The sequence below is a fragment of the Chionomys nivalis genome, chromosome 1, assembly GCF_950005125.1.
Source record: "Chionomys nivalis chromosome 1, mChiNiv1.1, whole genome shotgun sequence".
Lineage (NCBI taxonomy): Eukaryota > Metazoa > Chordata > Mammalia > Rodentia > Cricetidae > Chionomys > Chionomys nivalis.
The window spans coordinates 108,685,095-108,705,771 of NC_080086.1; the positions used below are offsets into that span (position 1 = coordinate 108,685,095).

General features: G+C 46.2%; 1 protein-coding gene across 19 annotated transcripts in view; it reads left to right on the top strand.

Moving 5' to 3' along the window:
- Nucleotides 1-20,677, top strand: part of Myt1l (myelin transcription factor 1 like) — a 390,358-nt gene that overhangs the window by 108,476 nt on the left and 261,205 nt on the right. For all 19 annotated transcript variants that reach the window (XM_057765426.1, XM_057765434.1, XM_057765408.1 and 16 more), the window contains exon 3: nt 6,571-6,677. The gene's annotated coding sequence lies outside the window, so the exon portion shown is untranslated. The remainder of the gene's footprint in view (nt 1-6,570; nt 6,678-20,677) is intronic.

Consider the following 20,677-nt stretch of genomic DNA (forward strand, 5'->3'; position numbering starts at 1 on the left):
AGGAACAGGTATGGAGGCAATGAGAGCTCAACCAAAGGGGGCTTCCAAGAAAAGAAAGGAAGGCAAATAATGCTGGAGTCCCCTGGTTTGGGTTTGTTTTGGTAATTACTTCTTGTGAGGCTATAGATTCAGGGAGAGGTACAACTATTTGATCCACCAATTGTCAAAGGACACTAGCAAGTGGATAAGTGGGTGGGTGGATGATCAGCAGCCTATGTGTGAAGATTCATCCCATCAATGTTTACACAACCGGACACTGCCCATAAGACAGGATGAACAGAACCCAAGCTAGTCCTCTTTGACTTGTATTATCTTCACCTTTCCCCTTCTGCCTGAAGAGTTACTATGTTCTCGAACATGTCTGTTGCTAGCACAGTGTCTTGGAGATGAACCCTTACTCTCCATATATGGTTTCCATGAGGACATGGAAAGCCAAGTGTCCCCCCATTGCTGCGGTACCCAAAGCAGAGGATGGGGGTGTTCCCCAGAACTTATTATTCTTAGCTTTAGCTTTAATTATCTCTGTTTTTAATTGCCTGTGTCATTTTGTTTAATATGGAAGAATAGGCCATAATGCTCCAGCCCTGTTATTTCTTTGGCATGAGATTTCCTGGTATGTACACAACAATAGACCGTAGGACCAGTCTTTAAACTACACCTTGCGGCAGCAGTGAATGGTTTGCGTGTCATGGGATTATCATATAATGTTGGATGCATAAATTCTTAGCCTAACTTCATCATTGGTGAATGGATAGATGATATTATCATTTTCATCTATTACATAGTTACACATGACTTTACTTTCATAATAAAATTTTAAATTATTGGAGTACCTACAGAAAAAGGTAGGCATGGTTTTTCTTTCTGAGGATGACTTCTGCGGGTCTCTATCCAGCCTCACTGACAGGCTGCACATGCGTGTTTTACTCATGGAAGCATGAGCAGTAGCGCTAGGCCTTGGTTTATGTGCTGTGCCTTACCAGCGTGAGGGCTAGGTTTTGTGCTGTGTTCATCTTGCCATCTTGCTTGTCATACACAAGGATCAAATCTGCAATCATGTTTCAGAATCATTGAATCAGCTCAGCACCCAAGATTTTTGATCATATGCAATACTCTAATGGCAATTTTAACATGCATTTATGCACACGTGTGACTGAAACATATTTGGTAGACACCAGGAGCTAAAATTGTTAAATCAGCATATGCATATTCAAAATTAGTGCACAGGCTGCCAAATTCCTGACAAGGGTGTTCCATTTAGACCTGCTTAAACCTGCTTGAGGGTTCATTTGCCTTGCCTCCGCCATACACGGGAGACTGGAAAAAGCCTCTGATATCCCATCCTAGGCACGAAGGGTCCTGCTTGCTCTGGCCACATCATTATAGCATTGGTATGGAGATGACCACAAGACAGAAACTGTGAATATAGGTCTTGGGGACACATCTTCACCTATGGGGTAGGTTATGCGGAGGGTGTCTAGATCTATCGATAGCCCACATCGCAAACTCTGAGCACTGGCATCCTTCATATTATCAGTTTGAATGAGGATCCCTCACCAAATCAGGGTTGCCTTGTCAGCACCAACCCTACCAGGGCCTAGGGAAGCTACTGTAATATATGCTAAGTTCTGTCAACTTGACACAATCTAGAATCACCTACAAAGGAAGCTCAGGTAAAGAATTATCTAGATTAGGTTATCCTGTGGGCATGTCTGTGAGGGATTTTCTTAATTGGATTAACTGAGTTGGAAAAGTCTATGCAGAATATGGGTAGCACCATTTCGTGAACCTGTCACCACCCTAGAAGCAGTGGGGCCTGGGAGAATGAACCCAGTATGTCTCACGCCATAGCCAACTTAATTCAGAGCCCCTGATAGTTTATACTTTGGAGGTTAAGAGAAATCACACCGGTTATGTTTTCGTGAGTTCAAGCTGTATGCAATCACAAGGACAAGCTTCATGTGGCAAAAACATGCTTTTCCATAGAGGTATATAAAGGATACTTTAAACATTTAATTGAATAACAGCAGCAGGCAATAATGGGTACTCTGAGGTCAATTCATTCCTATCTGCTACACCTGGGAGGAGCAGGCAGCCACATTCCAACAACGGATCCCTCTTTGAAGAAAATAAGGTCACGAGACTCTTGTCTTGCATTTTGGCGTGTTCTCACAAGCACTCAGAATTCTCCTCACACAACTCCATTCCTGGACCGTGCTCCAGTGGAGGGAGGACTGAGCCCGGGCTGAGCAAAGGGAAAAGCAAAGTGAGGACAGACAAGAATACATGAGCTCGCTCTCTCCTGCTCTCGGCCATGGGTGCCACTCACGGCTTCAAGCTCTTGCTCCTGTGAGTTCCTGGCTACGATGGTCTCTGCACAGAAGTGTGAGCTAAATGAAGCCTTTTCTCCCCTATGGAGCTGTGGTCAGGTATTCGTCATGGCAATAAGAGCGAAACTCCTGCTGTGTGGTAGGGAAATCTGCACTCGCGGTGAGGCTGGGACTCTGAGTTGTCTCAATGCATACCAACACACAAAATACTGGGAGTCCAAATCTGATCTGGACTCTAATCACATGCAAAAAGGTGTGTGGCATTTAAAAATTGTAAGGAAAGTTTCGATATTGCTCTGTTTTTCTGACGTCCTGCTATTTCTTTCTAAGCTGCCACCATCTATTACTTCTGTGGTAATGTGCCTTCCCGACTTATTATAGTCTTTATTTTCTGTAAAGGTTCCTTCCCTCCTCTTTTTGAAAGTCTGGAAGTGGACATACTTTGAATTTCATAGACGTAAGAAAATGAATTATCTTCTCACAAGCTGTTCTAAAACACGGTGTCAGTAAGCATGGGAGCAGGGGGCCTCACATATGGGTAACTTGGCATGAAGGGAAACACAACCCTTTTCCTGCAGGGAAGATGGTGAACCAGAGAGTTCACATAAGTTGTTAGCATGGGTCCTTCATCCTTCCCTAGAGTATAATCCTTCTATCAGGAGAAGCACACAGAGAGGAGGCAGAGTGGTGCACGCAAGCCACAGGGCTATGCATTAAGCCAGGCTGCCCACCATAGGCAGCTGGGATGCACTGCTTCCTCTCCGCCATCTGGGCTCCAGACGTGACCACTAAACTAGAAGGAAGCCCTGTTGGAAGTTGCCTTTCAGGTCCAGATGGTGCAGAGACACCAGTCTAGGAAAGCGAGCCGCACTGAGGACAGAGTCCTTGGGCTGTATCTCACGGGGTCTCATCGTTAGCTCCACCTCAGTCCACTGAGGAGTCTCTCTTCACTCTGCTGCACAAAGGCTGCCAGGCAGCTGTCTGGCTCTTTTTGTTCAATGTTGCGAGCCAGAGGATGACGTACTGTCAAAACGTGTCCCTCATGTTTTAGCCTAGCTCATGCAGAACTTTGAAGAAGGAAAATTTTAAAAGACTGAAATCATTTTCCACGGGCATGGAACTGATGCTGTGTTGGTAGCTTACACACACTCCATCATAGCTGAAGCTTCTTATATGGAAGGCATGTGTGTCATGAGAAACCTCAGGCAAGCCAGACATGTGGGCTTGAATGTACAGAAGTCGGGTTCTGGCATCTGCTGAAGGGTCCCAGGACCTGAGGCAGAGCAGGGAACATCTCCCAGGCATGACTGGGAGGGGCTCGCCATTCCTGTCCTTAGCAGGGCCCTTTAGAAGCACTGTGAGGCAGGAAGCCTTCTAGAGCAATTCCTAATGCCATTCAACCTAGGCTCACAGCTCATATGTGGCCAAGTCAACTAAATAGAAGAAATGCTTTGAACCAGCAACATGGCTTCCTACAGGAAACTGCTTCCTGGCCAGTCATTCCTTCCAAGTATATAGTGGGTCATTGGGGATTCTTGGGGGGAAGTCTGAGGTAGTGTACTGAATAACATTTCATGTTAACGTTTTACAACCTAGAGCATCAAAAGAGAGGAGACCCTCAACCAAGAAAACCCCTCCATAATATCCAGCTATAGGCAAGCCTGTAGGCCATTTTCTTCATTAATGATTGGTGGGGGAGGGCCTAATTCATGGGGTTTTCCACCTCTGGGCTGGTGTTCCTGGGTTCTATAAGAATGTAGACTGAGCAAGCCATGAACAGCGAGCCAGTAAGCAGCACCCCTCCATGGCCTCTGCATCAGCTCCTGACTCTGGGTTCCTGCCCTACTTGAGCTCCTGTCCTGACCTCCTTTGATGGTGAACAGTGATGGCGAAGCATCAGCTGGATAAACCCTTTCCTCCCCGACTTGCTCTGCTCATGGTGATTCATTGCAGCCATAGTCGCCTTGCTAAGACAGATGCTAAATCTTCAACTTAGCCAAGCGCCATGTGCGTCAGGTGGAGAATGTGAACTTCAGTGGTTCTGCCATTCAGAAGGCAGAATTCTCACCGCAGCTGATTCAGCCAGGTTCTGTGACACCATGGTGTACTTGAAAAGAACAACGATATCGCTTAAAAATCAGGAACCCCTAATGTGTATGCGAAATACCTTCCCACAATCTGACCTGGAGAACAGCTACCAGCTGCACAAAAGATCCAGAAACCAGATTGCAGAGAGGCCTCCCTCGGTTGTGGAGAGCCAGCAGCACAGATGAGGAGGCTCTGATCTCTGGCCCCTCTGTCTTTGCAAGACTGAGGCTCTGGAGTTTGAGCTGCAGTGGTCAGTGTCCAAGACTGAGGATGGAGAAGGTGTTGATTGGCCTGGAGGAATGCCTGAGTGACTGGCTCCTAGAAGAGACCAACTGCTAGCAGTTCAGACATTTGCCACAGCCGTGTGAAAGTTATGTGTGTAAATGTATTTGTAAATAAAGAGGCAACCATTGTAGAGGAAACAAAAGTATTGTGTGCATTTGTAGTATATGCATGTGTATATACACATATTAGTATGTATGTGCATATATATGTGTGTGATGTACCTGTGAGTGCATGCATAGGTTGGTATGTGCATGTGTGTACATGTGTGTATGTGTGCCTAAGTGTGCATGTATGTATTATGCATGGGTATATGTGTGAATGGGGGCACTGTGTTGCACACATGTGTGTGCATATTCAAGCATATCTGTATTTGAGTATGGATGTGAGAATATATGTGTCTCTGTATGTATGGATATGTTAGTGTGTATATGTGTGAGATATGCATGTAGCTGTCTACACATTAGTGTGCAGGTATGTATGGGTATATGAGAGTGTGTCTGCTTAGTTGTGAGTGTGTAGGCATCTGTGCTTGTATGCATGCGTGAGAGTGTTGATATGATAGATAAAAAAATCCATAGTAAAGCACTAAAACGTTAACATGTTTAGGCATGTCACGGAATCTTTATAGACTAACGGTTCTAGAATTAGAACACCAACACCTCTTGGTTGGGGGTAATCTGAGCTCTACATGGCATTTCCAAATGGGTCTGTGCTTTGTCTGTTAACTTCCTGTGCTCTCATTAGGGAAATAGGGAGAATCTGCTCAGGTGGTGTTTTGCAGACCAGGGTGTGTGTGTTGGCCTCTTAGTGCTGTGGCTGAGCCCTGGGAAAGCTGGCTCCTCTCCAGGTAGCCCAGGAGAAGTGGAGCATAGTATCTTTTAGAGGATTTATGGTAAGGCTGCTGTGTGTGGCTGATGTAAACTGGAGAGCCCTGAGGGTCTCTTCATTCCCTGACACACTTCACTGCCGCCCATTAACACCTCGGCTGTTATTGCCAGAGACTGGATTTAATGAGGCCTCTGAATTGGAGCTTAGCATCAGAAACAATGGCTTCAACAACCAGGCACCTAGCTCTCCAGCTCTCTCCCTCTGATTCTCTAGCTTGCCCCTCTCTCTCTCTCTCTCTCTCTCTCTCTCTCTCTCTCTCTCTCTCTCTCTCTGACGGTATTCTTTAGATAATCTAGGTGTTTAAAAATCAGAACCAAGACAATATTACAGAAAGTTTATAAAATATATTCTAAATTTCTACTCATGAAGATAATTTCTTTTGTGTTTGTGTTAAAGATAAAGCATGGTGACATGTGGAAGTCTCCCGGGGCATCGGCAGATTATATTTTGTTATGATCAAAAATCCCTAGTTTCCAAGAAATTAACATGTAAACTATTTCTCACCTAATGCATGTTTTTCTAATTTCATCAAGGTAGTGATGAAGGTTGATAACTGCACAGATTGCTTGAAATTGGTCAGTCTAAGTATTATGGGCATTTAACTTTAGCCTCAAACAGGGATGTGTATTTTAAATTGGAAAATAACCTAAAATTCAAGGTGAATCAACTAAATCAATTTTTACACTTATTTATTTGTTTGTTTGGTAGCGGAGGTGGGGTTGTCACAGTGCAGTTATGGAAACCAGTTCTCTCCTGGGAATCTAACTCCGGGTGTCAGGCTCAGTGGTGGGTGCCTTTTACACACAGAATTATCTCCCTGGACTTAAAAGTAGAAAAATGGTTTAGCACCAAGGATTCCAGAGAAGCCATCCACACACCTTCTCAGCCTGCGGATGCCTGTCTTTAAAGACGACTGTTCTGAGTGTCAGTCCCTACTACCTGTCAGTCACTCTGTCCCTACTATTGTTCTGCTCTACAGGAAATGAGCACCAGCAGGAACTGGTGACGAAATCCAGCCAGCATTTCCGAGTCCTGTGGCGGGAGCCCACAGCCCTGGTCTGAAGAGGACCCCGAGAGCAAACTCAGGTACCAAGTCCTTTCCCATCGGATGCCGTGGCTTGCCCTCCAAAGCCTGTGAGGGCAGACATCCCACCATCCGTTTTCCAGCACAGCCATTTCACACTTGCAGAGCACTGGCTGTTAAATTGAATGGTGTGCTGTTGTTCTGGATACCGATGCTACACAGGGGCAGCAGGAAGGGAGCACCCTGTGGGTGCTGTGAGGAGTCCTTGGATCACGGTGGTCAGAGGATGAGATGGTGTTCCCTTTCAAAATCATTGCATTGGGTTCCACACTCAAGCAAAGAGGCCATGTTTGGGGTTCGCAAATTCTAGCCTAGACGCTCAGATCCGATGGGTGACCGTGAGGAGGAGCGCCACCAGGGGATCACCCTCAGGTGTCAGAGCCAGAGGTAAGGGTGACTCTAATATGACCCAGACCTCTGAAACCAAGTCTCCATCTCTGGGCACGTACTGCGGGCTTGCTTCAAAGCCTCTGGTGCGCTCGTCCTGCGCTCACGCATCTCTGCTGGAGAAAAGGGAACGCCAGTAAAGCGGTGTGGGGCAGGATATGCTTTGTGTGGAGAGCCCTGGTCTACACGGTCAGGTTCACAGTGCCACAGTCATTTGTTTGTCTGCCAACCGCCCCATTTGCCTGTCTGGTAATGGAACTCCATCCTACTCCAAGGAAGCGAGAGGCTGCGATCGACTCCCATATGCTGCAGCCTGGTGGGGCTGCTGTCTTTAAGAGCTTTGTGAACTGCAGTAAAAGGTCACAGCCATTCTCGTTTTCCCTCCTACACCTCACTCATTTCCCCCGAAGAACCCCAGTGTGTTCATTGGTTCAGTTCAGGAAAGGCATTAGGTTTAATTGTATGTTTCTTTGCAGTTAAGAAGTGGGTGGGGGCTGGGGCACAACAACAAAACCCCGTTCAGGTTGAGTGTTAGTGCAAACTTGGCTTTAAAAGCAGTTACGTTTCTGAATTTTAGGATTTGTGTCTACAAGCTTCCTGGTTCTGTCAGATCTCTTTGAGGTTTGTGATGGTGGACCATTTTATATCCAAGTAATATTTTAATGGGTCTTTATTGAATTGGTATTTTTAACATTGAATAAATGTTCCCTTTTAAATGAAGATTATCAATGTAGTTTAATTAAAAGTGTTCAATACAAACCCCATCAGAAAGTAAACAAAGTATCAAAAATGAAGATGCAGCAGCCGGTTGTGAAAGAGTGATCTATGTATGTTCTAAAGAACTTGGCCCTCTGCAGGGCACCTTTCTGATTCTGCAGAACAAGCTGAACCTGCTCAAAGAAGAAAATGTCTCTGAGGTCCTTAATGTCTTCAGTCTCTCCCTGCCTTCTCTCAGGACCTTCCTAGGTCTTCTTGTGACCTAGCAGGCCCTGGGTTAGCAGAGTGTCCTGGGTGTAAAAGTTCCTGGTTTCCAGACCCAGTCAGAAGTACCTGTATTTCACAATGGCCATGGCACCCGGTCCTCAGGACCTGTAAACTGCTTCTCGTGTTGACTTTGGGGGTGACTGGATGTGAAATTTATGTATAGAAATTCTTAGTCATAACAGAAGATATGGCCAGTGACTTCAGGAACTGTGGGATGGCGTGATATTTGTTTGTGATGTGGTTGGCTTAGTCTTTCTAGAGGGTCTTCTCCCATAGTCTACACTGGTCTTAGATTTATGATAATCCTCCCTCCAGTCCAGGGACAAATGTCAGTGTTTATATGATCATGAACAAAATCACAGTCTGGGGGAGATTGTGGTACAGCTCAGGTTGGTAGACTGTGCTGTATAGGTGCCAGTGCCATGGCTCAGATCTTAAATATCTCCCAGAGGCCTGTGTGTTGGAACCCCCAGCCTATGTCAAAGTAGGAAGGTAGAACTTTCAAAAGCTGGGTCACTGGGAGTGTGTGCTGCAAAGAGGTTCAAGGAGTACCGGTGTATATTAAGCTTGCACAGATTGTGTGTAAGTACCATTTTCACTTTTGTGCAAGTGTGTGCAGATGGCAATCGTGTGTGTGTCTTTCATGTGATTCACCTGAAATTACAGGTGTGTACCTTATGGGGAGGGAAGAACCCAAGCCCATCCTTTCCCCCTGTCATGTCCGGACTGTCTGGTGAATGTATTTGCCCTTCCACTTGCTCCCAGCATGACAAGCCTCCTCACTATAGAGCCAAAACTAAGGGCCAGTCAGGCACCAGTGACATCTCCAGCCTGTGAACTAAAGGAAACCTTTCTTTATAAGTAGACACCTCTGGTGTCTGCTATCACGATGGAGGGTAAAATAGCACAGGTGAAGAGTAGACATTTTAGGGGGTGTGCCCGCAGAGTTTCAGAAGGCCAGGGGTCACTGCCGTTATACAGAATGGGCCCCCGGCAATACTAGACCAACCAGACAGGGCTGATCTCAGGAAAACTCTGTTTGCAAACTGATGACAGGTGGTGTCTGGATGGCAAGGATGGAATGTCAGGAATGCTAATAATTATATTGGTTTCTGAGGTGGGAGCCTCATGCTGCCCCCTCTTAAACATTCCACAGTAAAGTGTGTCGGGAGTGTGTCCATCACAGGCTCCTTCTTCTTACAAGGCCTGTGAGTCAGGACCTAGCATGAGCCAGGAGCCGCTATAAATTCCACAGTCTGTGGAAAACAAGTGGGCCCCACGAAGCCTACAAATTGCACAGAGAGGAGTTTCTAGTATTTCCATGGCAACACCCCTCTGCCTACCACCTTGAGATTCTCCCAGGTTCATGTCTCACTGCTGGGGAAATGACTGGCAAGAGCAGAGAAGCCACTTATTTTGATCACAGTCCAGAGGAACATGCTTATACGTGAGGAAAGAAGGCAGAAGTCGCATCCTGTCTGTAGTCAGGAAGCAGAGAACGAAGGAATTCAGCTGGCCCTCTCTTTTTTTTGCCTTGTTATTTATGCTGGGAGCCTGGTATAGTTTCTTCCACTGTGAAACAGCTCTGGAAACTTCCTCACAGACATGCCCAGGGTGTATCTCCTAGGTGATTTCAAATCGAATGGCAATGAAAAGTAACCCTCACACCAAGTAAAGCTTCCCCCATGACCCTGGAACCCAGGGAGGAGAATGGCCTCATGAATCCACACAGCACACACCCTGGAGAAGAGTTCAAACCTAGAAAAGCTAACAACACCTGAGCAAGTGTCCCTGGAACATTGCAGGAGCTGAGCTCCTGTGCAGGGAAGCATGCAGACTTTGATACAATATGATTCACAAATCATATCTTACCAGTTTTCACAAATACTATGTACTAAGAAACCAAACAGAAAGAACATACTAGACGCAAAATAGAGTTATTTCTAATTCTTGTGTATCACAAGCTTTATAAAAAGGGTTAATTTCAGGAAAGACTTGATAAGGTACAGTAGAGTGTTTTCAAAGGCTGTTTTATTGCAAATAAGAATTTGAAGCCCAGTTGTTCATAGAAACACAGATCACTAACTGGCTTCCCTTCTGAGCGGGGTCTGCATGCAACACACCCCAGATTATTTTAGAACAACTCCATGCAGGCCTGTGTGGGGGAAAAAACCTCCAGGACATGCAGCTGTCACTCTGCCCCAGGAAGGAGGGGCCTCCAGTCGCAGGGCAGTGTAACACCCTGCAGACATCTGGGTAGCAAATCCTAAGAAGTCAGAGCAGGGAACTGACTTCTGCTTTTGTGTCATGTAATTTGAGCCTCAGCTGCCCCCATCCACTAAAAGATAATAGTCATTTATTGTTACCAAGCAACAAAAAGTCTACAGAGCCCAAGGTTGGTTCATGGAACACAGAATGTAGCAGACGGTTGCAAGCTGTGTTTGAGGTGAGGACCGAGGCAAACTATTGAGTCAGGTACCGCCTAGTGCCCAGAGCTCTTGGATGGCTATTAGGGAGGTGGATCTGGCCATCACAGCTCTTACAAAGAGGTGTCTCCGGAGAAATCTGCTTGTGCAATGAACACCCTATACCAGACCTCATGCTGTCTTGCTCTGTTACCCCAGAATTCCCAAACTAAGGAGATCTGTGCAGACCTTGGAGCTCCTGCAGGGAGAGACATGACTTATCTATAGTCCAACCCTTAGTCTGTGGCTTGCTCCCTAGGCATCATGGGTGACTGATCTCAGTGATGAATGAATGATTTCACAGTGAACTGGCTGCTACTGTGAGCTCCTCACTCAGAGGAGCTGGGAGGATGCCCGCTGTCGCTCCTGTGAAGAGTCTAATGCAGATCCTCTGACCATCTTTGTGATAGATGTCTGTAGCTAAGGGTCAAATGTCAGAAGACCAATACTTCTTACTCTGACCCTTCTCTGCAGTGTTTGCCTCTGAGTTCTTAATTTCACTGAAGCACAGCACACACCTCAATGTGGGGTTCGACTTTCTCTCCTCACCTGGTGTCTCCTGGAGCCACCATTGCTTCCTGGGCATGGCCTTAAGCATCTGCATAGTGTACGTCCCGAGACCCATCCATGCTGACACACTGACTGCAGGTCCCCTATTTCTGGAGTTCTTTGACTCACTGCTTCTTAGTGCAGTGCCTGAAGTGAGGGAAGATTGTCTATGACTGAATTAAACAGATGGTTCTCTTCTTTATACAATAAAACATCTTTAGATAAATCATTCCAAAAATATCTCTTTCTCTCTCACATACACACACATACAAATGTATGTCATGCATTTGTTTGGTGTCTTCCAGCCAGTACTGCATACCAAATACTAGACAGGAAAATGGAACGGAAATTCTGCTGAAGAGCTATGATGCTAACCCACCGAATGGGAGGGGCATATATTCAATATATTCAATGTATATATTAAAAAGCTAACCACACCATAAGAAACCATGGAGAGTCTAAAGTAGCAGGAAGATTGAAGCATCCAAGCAGGAGAATGTGAATGTGTAAGGAAGCAGCTCCACAAAAGACTCCTCCAACAGGTCCTTGGCTTCCCCATCTTCCAGACAGGCATTAGGGAATCAGGAACATGAAGCAATCCTTTGGAGCCAAGCAAAGACACTATCATGAATTCAGATGTAGTTGTGGAACAAGGAGGGGTGATTGCTGAGCCATAGCATGGAGATAGGTATGAGAGAGAAACCCAAAAACTGGACTTAATCCAGGTAGACCAGCACTTTCTGTGAGGGCATGGAATGTGTGATCAAGATGGAACCGTGAGCTGGGAAGACCTAGGATAAAGAAGTATTCAGAGCACTCACCATCCTGCGGGTGGGAGGAGCTTGTACTCTTACTACATCAGTTTTGTGTGGAAATAGCAGGAAGGTACCACATCACGGGGCTGTTAGCATTGCACACAGCAGGCTGAACCATGTAGATCTGTGGCTGTACAGAGCTTGGGCCCTCTCATGACTATTCACGAAGAGCCAAGACACATGGGCTTTACCATAAAAGACCGAGGCAGGGCCACGCTGATTTACATCCGCGCTGTGCGCTTCTGCTTAGCTGTTGCAATCAAAGTGCCTCCTCACACTCCGCAGCTGTGTCAAAAATGAAGCGGTGCTCCGCGAGCCGCGGCAGGAGGATTTCAAGGACATTTTGTCAAAGGAAAATGCAAGATGCAGAAGAGAGATAAGGCTGTGGCTGCACACATGTGTATATTTGCTTATATTTGCATAACGCATCGAGAAATGATAAGGAACAAGCAGAGATGTTTGTGTGTGTTTCTGCAGACGATTCAGGATCCGGAGGAAAATATCTCATTGTTTTTCTTCGTTCATTCATCAGTTGCTTTTTTACGTCTGAAACACGCAAATGTATTTCTTAGTCAAAACAAACTTTAAAAGAAGCCCAGAAGTATTTTCAGTCAAATCTCCTAATGTGCCCCTTAGGCCCTCTGAGTTCAGGGATGTGAGCAGCTCAACTTTACCTGTAAGAAACCAGCAGAACTCATGAATGCCATGTCTGGTCTTGAACTCTGGCCCTAAAGTGGCAGTCACAGTGGTTTCCTTGTCATCAGGCCACAGGAATGTTGTCAAAATCCTGTTTGACACTGATTGTACAGACTTAATGTGCAGACCCAAATTTATCTGGAGTTAAGACTGGAGTTAAGAAATGAGAAATAAGGCATGGTGGTGATGACCACATGGGATAAGAAGGACAGAGGAATGTGAGAAAGGAGGGAGAAGTAGGAGGGAAAGAAAGGGAGGGAGAGAGCAGAGCAGGAGGAGGTTTTGGAGGTGGGAAAGAGTGAGGGAGGAGGGGGGAGGAAAAGGGGAGGGAGGGAAGCAAAGAGGGAGACAGGAAGAAGAAGGATGGGAGGCAATAAGAAAGGAAGGGGGAACGCAGAGTAAACAAAAGGCTGGGGACTTCATCTCGGCTAAGGACGTGCTTGCAATGGGCATGGTCGCCATTGCTATAGCTCCCGCATCACACAAGACTCGCAACTTGATTTACAAAATCCCCGCGAAGGGCTTGCATATTCCGTTATTCGCTCACTCGATAGCTGAGTGATCATCTAGGGGCCGAGTCTCAGCTTATTTACATAAAGTGGTTTTAAACACAACACTCAAGAAATAGCCGTGGAACAGGAGAGCACCAGCAATAGTAATGGGAATTCCTTAGGACACCAAAGGGGAAGGTGCCTTCTATCTTAATTATGTTTTATACATTAAAAGAGCTATAGAGGACAGATGGACAGATGGAAGATACAGACATCAACCATGAATTTTATATGTGTGTATATGTGTATGTTAAATTGCCTTTTGTTAAAACAGCATACAGATTATGTATGGAAATAATAGATTTTTCCCTTAAAGAACAAATATTGAAGTATTTAGCTATAAGTTACCGTGATTTGGGAAGCCTGCTTTTCAAAGACTCAGAAACTAGTTTGTGAGTGGATATGGATTTTATGTACATGTGAATACTATATGTGTGGGCATACATGATATGTGTTGTATGTTTGTGGGGTGTGTGTGATGGTCATGGTTGTTGTGTGTATTCCATACATTATGTCAACATGCATGCACAGGTGTGCACATTTGTTTTTATGGATATGTGAATGTGTGCATGTGTGTGGAATGAGGCATGTCTGCAGCATGCATGTGGGTACATGTATAAGTGGACACATCTCTGCTTCTTTATATATGTGACACATGTGTGATTCATGTACTCTACTTTAACAGTATCATAATATAGACCATAGCATCCAAAGTCAACCCTGATACATGGATTTTTCTTTGAAAATGTGTTTCTTACATATTCATGCAAGTATCATTGGTGGAGAGGATGGTTCACTCTTTCTTTGTTCCCGTCAGGCTGAGTCTTTCAGTTGGTAGAATCTTGTGAGCGCTGCTCGTAATTTCCCTGGAGAGATGCCTACCTTTCTCCCAGAGGCTCCTCGCGGAAACGCCAGCCAGCGAGCTGCCTCCCCTCATTAACAGAGGACTAAGGCAGCTCGTGGGATGGATAGGCGGCTGAGGCCATGGCATCTGGCACTCAAGACGAGCCACGAATGAGTTGCTAGCACAAGCTTTTCCCCAGGCTGCGGTGCTGTGTGGATGTACTGGTTGTAATTCTGGTGTGAAGAGTGTGAACAGGGGTGTGCCATCCAAGGGCAGGTGTCATGAACAGTGCTTCTCTTTAAAGTGGTATACAGTCCTTCTGGAAATTTCCTGTCTCCTCTTTCCACCGGCTATGAAAGCACTATGTAAAATGCCCTTAACTTAGGAACATGCTTGTTTCTGACTCATTCTCAGAGGACAGTTACTCAGCAGCTCCTGGTTGCTGCTCTTTCGTGAAAGACAGCTTGCTAGAGCTTTGTCCTGAGAAAGCTATCAAAACTCAAGGTAGCATTGAAACCTCTGCTACCCACGTCAGCTTGTTCGTGGTTCTCAAACCACCTTCCCAGGCAGAACAGGTACAGCCTTAGACCGTATCAAGGAGGAAACACAGGGCGCTGAGAGTGACAGTCAAGGGTGTTGAGCACTGAGAAGGTCCAAACCCACAGACCACACGGAGGAAGGATGAGGTCAGGTGGGTCAGGAGCACAGAGAACAGGGAGCTGTTTATATGAAGAGGTAATGTCATCAACACCTGTTTAGCTGAAAGTGTTAGCTCTTAAAAGCCAATGAGGCATCACTGAGTCTAAGGAGCCAACTTTCAAGGGCAAGGTCAGGTCATTGTTCTGAGCAAGTCGTGAAAGTGTGGCCCTGGTGATAGGGAGCACTGGGGTTGCGCTGGTGTTTGAGCTGGTGCATGATTTATGCTCCACTGCTTTGTTAAAACACCATAATCAACTGACTTAAGGAAGAAAGGGTTTATTTGGGCTTCTGGTTCCAGAGGGATTGTGGGAAGGCATAGAAATAGTCAAGGTTGGTCACATGTTCATCCATACACAAGAAGCAGAAAGAGAAAAAACAGAAAGCCCTTGTAGCCTATTGCTGATAAAATACTTCCTTGAAGATTCCACCTCCTAAGAGTTTAATACCCTCTCCAGTGTCAGCAACTGGGGACCAAATGTTCAAACACATGACTCTTTGGGGCACATTTCTCATTCACACCACTGGAGTTGGCTACATCAAATACCATCCTACATGGATAACAGTTCCTTAAGGAAACAACATTATTTCCCTCAATGAAAACGGTAGGCAGCAGGTTGCTTTGGTTCTTCTTAATTCCATAAAATTTATCCCAGGCCACATTTGCTTTGACGTGTGGCAGCTCCATGCTCCCTTGACAGACTGAGCCAATGGTAGAGGCAGATCTCATGACAATATGGCATGGCAAAGCCACATTATGCCATTTCACCGACACTTCGTTTATTACTGTTCAGGGTTTATAAAAGATTCTTTTTCAATTATAAATCTTTATAACGCGGGCCAACAAGATCAGTCACTACCACGCTTGCAGACCTGAGTTCCAGATCGGAAATTCCTAAGGTAAAAGGACATAAATGACTCACGTAAGTGGTCCTCTGGTCACCAGTGTGCACCATGGAACAAAGTCATTCATGTGTTCATGCACACACACACATACACACACACATGAGACAATCAATGTGAATATTTATGGATGCATTTTAAATAAATGAATCTTTACAATGCTATGTCACAGATTTGTGACTGATTGGTTTATAAAGAAAATGGACACTAGGGGCTAGAGAGATGATTCAGTGGTTAAGAGTATTGGTTTCCCTTTCAAAGGACCCAGGTTCAACTCCCAGCACCCACATGGCAGTTCACAACTGTCTGGAGTTCCAATTCCAGGGGATCTGATACCCTTATACAGACATACATGCAGACAAAACACCAACCAAAGCATCTAAAATAAATCACTTTTTTAATTATTAAAAGAAAGACAGACAAACTAGGGACTAGGGCAACTCGGACAAGAAGGGTGACTCACCCGAACACACACACATCAAGCACAGCATGAAAAACATTCCTACTCAAGAACTGGCAGAGGTTCAGTCAAGTTACCCCAAGTTTCTCCATAGGTGCAAATGAAAGATGGTGTCTATAAAGTTTACAAAGATCTGAATTAGCCGTGTTGAAAAGTGACCCTGACTTAGGCAGCCACATGCATCATGATGTACCATCATTTCTTAGATATTTTAAACCAGACACTCCTCACTATGTGACTCTGCCATCTGGAATCTGTGGCCTCGTCGAAAGCCTAAGGGGTGCTCTCTGGAATAGTACAAAATGGCTGGGGAACACGGGAATGGTACCGCATGTTCAGGGCCTATGGGAATGATGAAGGATGTTTGAGAGGCCCTGAGAATGGAGCAGGATGTTTGGGGAACTGTGGGATGGGTATCGTATTCTTATAAGAAATGATGTCCTGTTTTCCATCATTCTGTTTGTTCTGGAATATGGTGCAGTATGGCCAAAGGCTATGGGATAGTATAGGATGCTTATGGGGCTGTAGGATGGTGTAGGATTGTGGGAGGCTATGGGCAGTGCAGGCTATATTGGAGGGGTATAAGACGCTGGGACACCGAAAGGATTATGTAGGTTTCTTGGGAGCCATAGAGATGGTACAGGTGACCTGACATCTGAGACCCCAGTCCTTTGCAGGGAACCTGACTGTAGTAAGCATCTCTGTGCTCAGGAGGAGGATAGAAATGGGCAGAACACAGAGCTGTGGTTCTGCTGTTTGTCCCATGGAAGATTGACAAGGGTGTGACCCACACAGGGCCCTCTGTCACATGAGTGTTCTCACCCTGCTCCTCTTAGCTGACTCAACACTATTGCCCCCAACAAATGACATTGAGATAACCTGGTGGCCCACAGATCTGGCACCAGGCAGGGCCTCAGAGCCTGCTGACCAGGCTTTGGGTCCAAATGTCACCTTCTGGTCATGAGCCCTACTCTGTACACTTGGAGTTTGGCCTGTGTGCCTGGGTCCTGAGGGAGTGAGCCACCTGAGATGTCTGCTTCTGCTAGCCAGGCCTGGGATGCTGGCCCGAGACTTTCCCCTTGCAGAGAGCCTCTGTAACCACAAACACTAGGACTTGCCGTGGGGCTTTCTTCTCAGTAGTGAGCTGAATCCCCATTCAACCACACCACAAGTCTCAGGATAAGAGGTGGGTATGAGCATTTTGAATCAATGACCCACAAATTCTGATGCATAGGAATGAAGACAGTTGCCCAGAACGCTACCTCTCTGAGGTTCCTGGGTGCTACCTCCATCTCACCCAGTTACCAAGGACCCAGCAAGCCAGCCCTGCAGCCATGGTTTGTTTATTCGGTTGCAACACTGGCGACTCCAAACACAGTTCATCCTCGGCTTTGATTTCTTTTGACATCTTTCCTTAAACGTTTTTATGTCTGTGGAGTAAAACCCCACTCAAACCTTCCAGCCTTTTGATCCTTTTTTTTTTTAACTCTTTACTCTTGTATCATAGAAAGGCCCACATACATCTGTGGTAGAGGGCCCCAGGGTTCTCCACACTGCAGGAAGAGCTGCCCCTTTTCTGCCTTTTCCTGCTGTCTTCTCTTCTCCCCAAATGCAGGTTACCTTGAAACATCCAAGCTGTTGTGTAACTTAACTGGAAATAATTCAGCACCTCTTTTACATCATTCTGTTCCACTTCTTATTCTGCGTCCCTCCATAAATCTAAGCGAAGGCTATCTGGAAAATTCCTCTCCCAACTCATTTAGCCCATTCCTGTTGAATTTGGTCTCACTCAAATTTTCAGGATGTGGACAGAAAGTAAACAAAATCTTAGCTAGAATGCAACACCAATGGCCTCTAGCCTGGTTCATAGCAGCTTCCTTGTTTCTGGCTGCAGCCTGAGCAATGTGTTTGCTGTCTGCATTTCTGTCCTGTTCTGCATTCACACTGGAATGGCCCAGGGAGCTCTGATTATAGCATTCTGGGGCTCCTAAAGCCTGCTGCTCTAGCCCTCCCATATACCATTTCCAAACCCTAAGAATCACACAGCCATACCACCACTCCAGTGCTTCAAACAAAGCCTCACAGAAACACTAAAGGAAAAAAAGGTCTTATTTATTTAGGCTCAGGGTGTTGTGTTTTATAGTTTACCAAGACAAGGAAGGTATGGTGACTGACCCAGCTCCCTTTTGGGGTACAGGTAGTGAGAGCTACCAGTTCTATATATGTTAGTGTCTTTGGAAGCGGAGAGCTCAGGCTAGAATCATTCTGCTAGCTAGGCCACTAACCCCAGGCTCCAAAACCTCTCCAAATCTCACAAAGAGATGAAACAGAAAGGTATTATTTAAACACATAAGGCTGTAGAGGGCATTTCTTATTCAAATCACAACACATCTTCTCTCAGCTCCGTGACCACGTTCCTAATGGCCCTGTGGGCTCAATGGGAAGCCCTCCAGGTTCTGCACAGCCCTAACCTGACAATTCCAACAGCAAACTATCGATTATGGTGGCGGTTTGTCGATTGCTCATAGGTGAAGTCAGTAATTCAGTTTCTGTGATACCAGTTGTCAGAGCCACAGCCCCGCTATGTGTGGCCCGTGTGCTTGGTCACCAAGAGTCACAAGAACGCAGGCTATGACCTCGGGCATGATGTGCCGTTGTTAGAACTCACTACGGTGGAAAACCCAGTGGCGTCAGTTGGACAAGTACTTTTGCCAAAGCCCCGGAGTCATGGGCCAGATCGGCAGCCCGTACTATTTCCCAGGACTTTGGGTCTGTCTACTGTGTACACTGTTCTGAGCATGACCTGAATTCTTAGACACCCTGATGCATGGCGAGGCAGGTCCTCTTCTTGATTAGCATAGCAGGGGTCAGTACTCCTCACTGTCGTTGACCTGGACATTCTAGCCCCAACTCCCCTTCCTGGACACTTGACATGGCAGTGTCTGAGAAAGACACATTCTGGAGACTTAATGTTTAATCTTGTCTTTGTCTCAAGGATCACGGCGCAGCCCCAAGAACATGGTACACAGGAGTACTCCCTAGAGGAGGCCCTCCAAGTAGGGGTGCAAATGGTGTCATACCTGGTGTCCTTCAGCAACAAACATAGGCCCTTCCAGTGCGCAGAGACCCAGATCCACCTGCTTTGCTCGTCTGCTAATGAAGAACATGATGTTATCAGTTATTATTCACCGATTCTGCATGCCCGTAGCCATGCCTGTGTGTTTAGCTTCGAATAAGTAAGTGTGCAAATCTGCTTGTGCATGCGTGTGGTCCTAGGTGGGCATACATGCATACATGTGCACATGTACCCACATGCGTGCCTGTGTGCAGACACTGGGGGTGCTGATATGAACTCCAATTTGACTCAGAGCGATGAGCAGCCGTAGCGCAGGCCTGCTTTGGGACACGCGGAACCGAGGAGACAGGCGTTATGCGGCTGTGCACATTTCCAATCGGCCCCGGCAGGCCCTGTCAGCCACAGACTGGGGATGACAGCCTGGAACATGCAAATTACTGTCGAGGTGACTTTGTGCCAAACACTCTGTTTCACAGCTCCCCGTGAGTCTGCCAAACCTCTCCTTGCGCAGACAGGAAACAATGGCAAGGCATCAGAAGGTCCCTTCTCTTCCAGTCTGCCTCTCAAGGGCATATTGTCGGGTTTATCTCCATGATCAGACTCGAAAGGCTCTTGCTGGGGGTGGTGTGATCCCCAGATGGTGCTTATGGCTGGGTGATGGAGGATGGTAGGACGGTAAGCTCTTCTCCTGGAGGAGGAGAATTGGTCCTTAGGAGACAGGCTAGAGTGGACAGGGTCAAGGGCTGAGGACCAGGTGCAGGGGTAGAGGCTGCCTGTAGAGTCCCCACAGTCTTGTGCATTGTTTGCTTCTCTTGTCTGTGATGTTGGGCCTCTAGAGAGGCTAGCACTGGGGACCTTCTGTCTGTAGGCGTTTAGGGAGACAAACCAAATCTATTCGTTAGAAAGGCACTAGCTGCCGCTCGTGAAACCTACAGACTAGCTGCTGTGATAACAATGTCAGCCTGAAAGCATATTTCTATGGCAACAGATATATTTTCTTTTAAATTAAATGAGATAAAAAGCAAAGTGTCGGCGCCTTATAATGAAGCAGGTAGCAGTGTCAGGAGAGAAACAGCGGTGTCTGGCTCCAGGAAATATTCATGAAGCAAGCATCTCTCCACTTTGTGATCCAGCATCCTTCCGCAGATGCTCACACATCACCCACATTTCTTGTGGGCCACCAATGTCAATGGCAGAAATACAGAGATAAGATAAACTTCTGCTCTTCCAAACAGCAACGCCCACCTAGGGCTGCTGGCAACTCCCGGCTGCTACCCCTACCCTCAAATTGGCAGAAAAACTTCAAGAATAGTAAGGTTGATGTTAGGAAAAAAAAACGGTTGCTTGGCCAAAGTCTAGTCTGCAGACATTTTATTGTACTTAATGGCTTGTTAAAAGTGTGAAGTGCTGTCTCCCCGTGAAACTGATGAAGGCCCACTGTGAACTAAACATAGGGACCTACCATTTTCCATTTGAAATGGCTTACGTATGTATCTTCCCATTCCAGGATATGCTTTTAAAGCCCGAAAACGATCACTGCTTTGTTAGGAGGTGGGTGTACTGACCTGCTTGTATT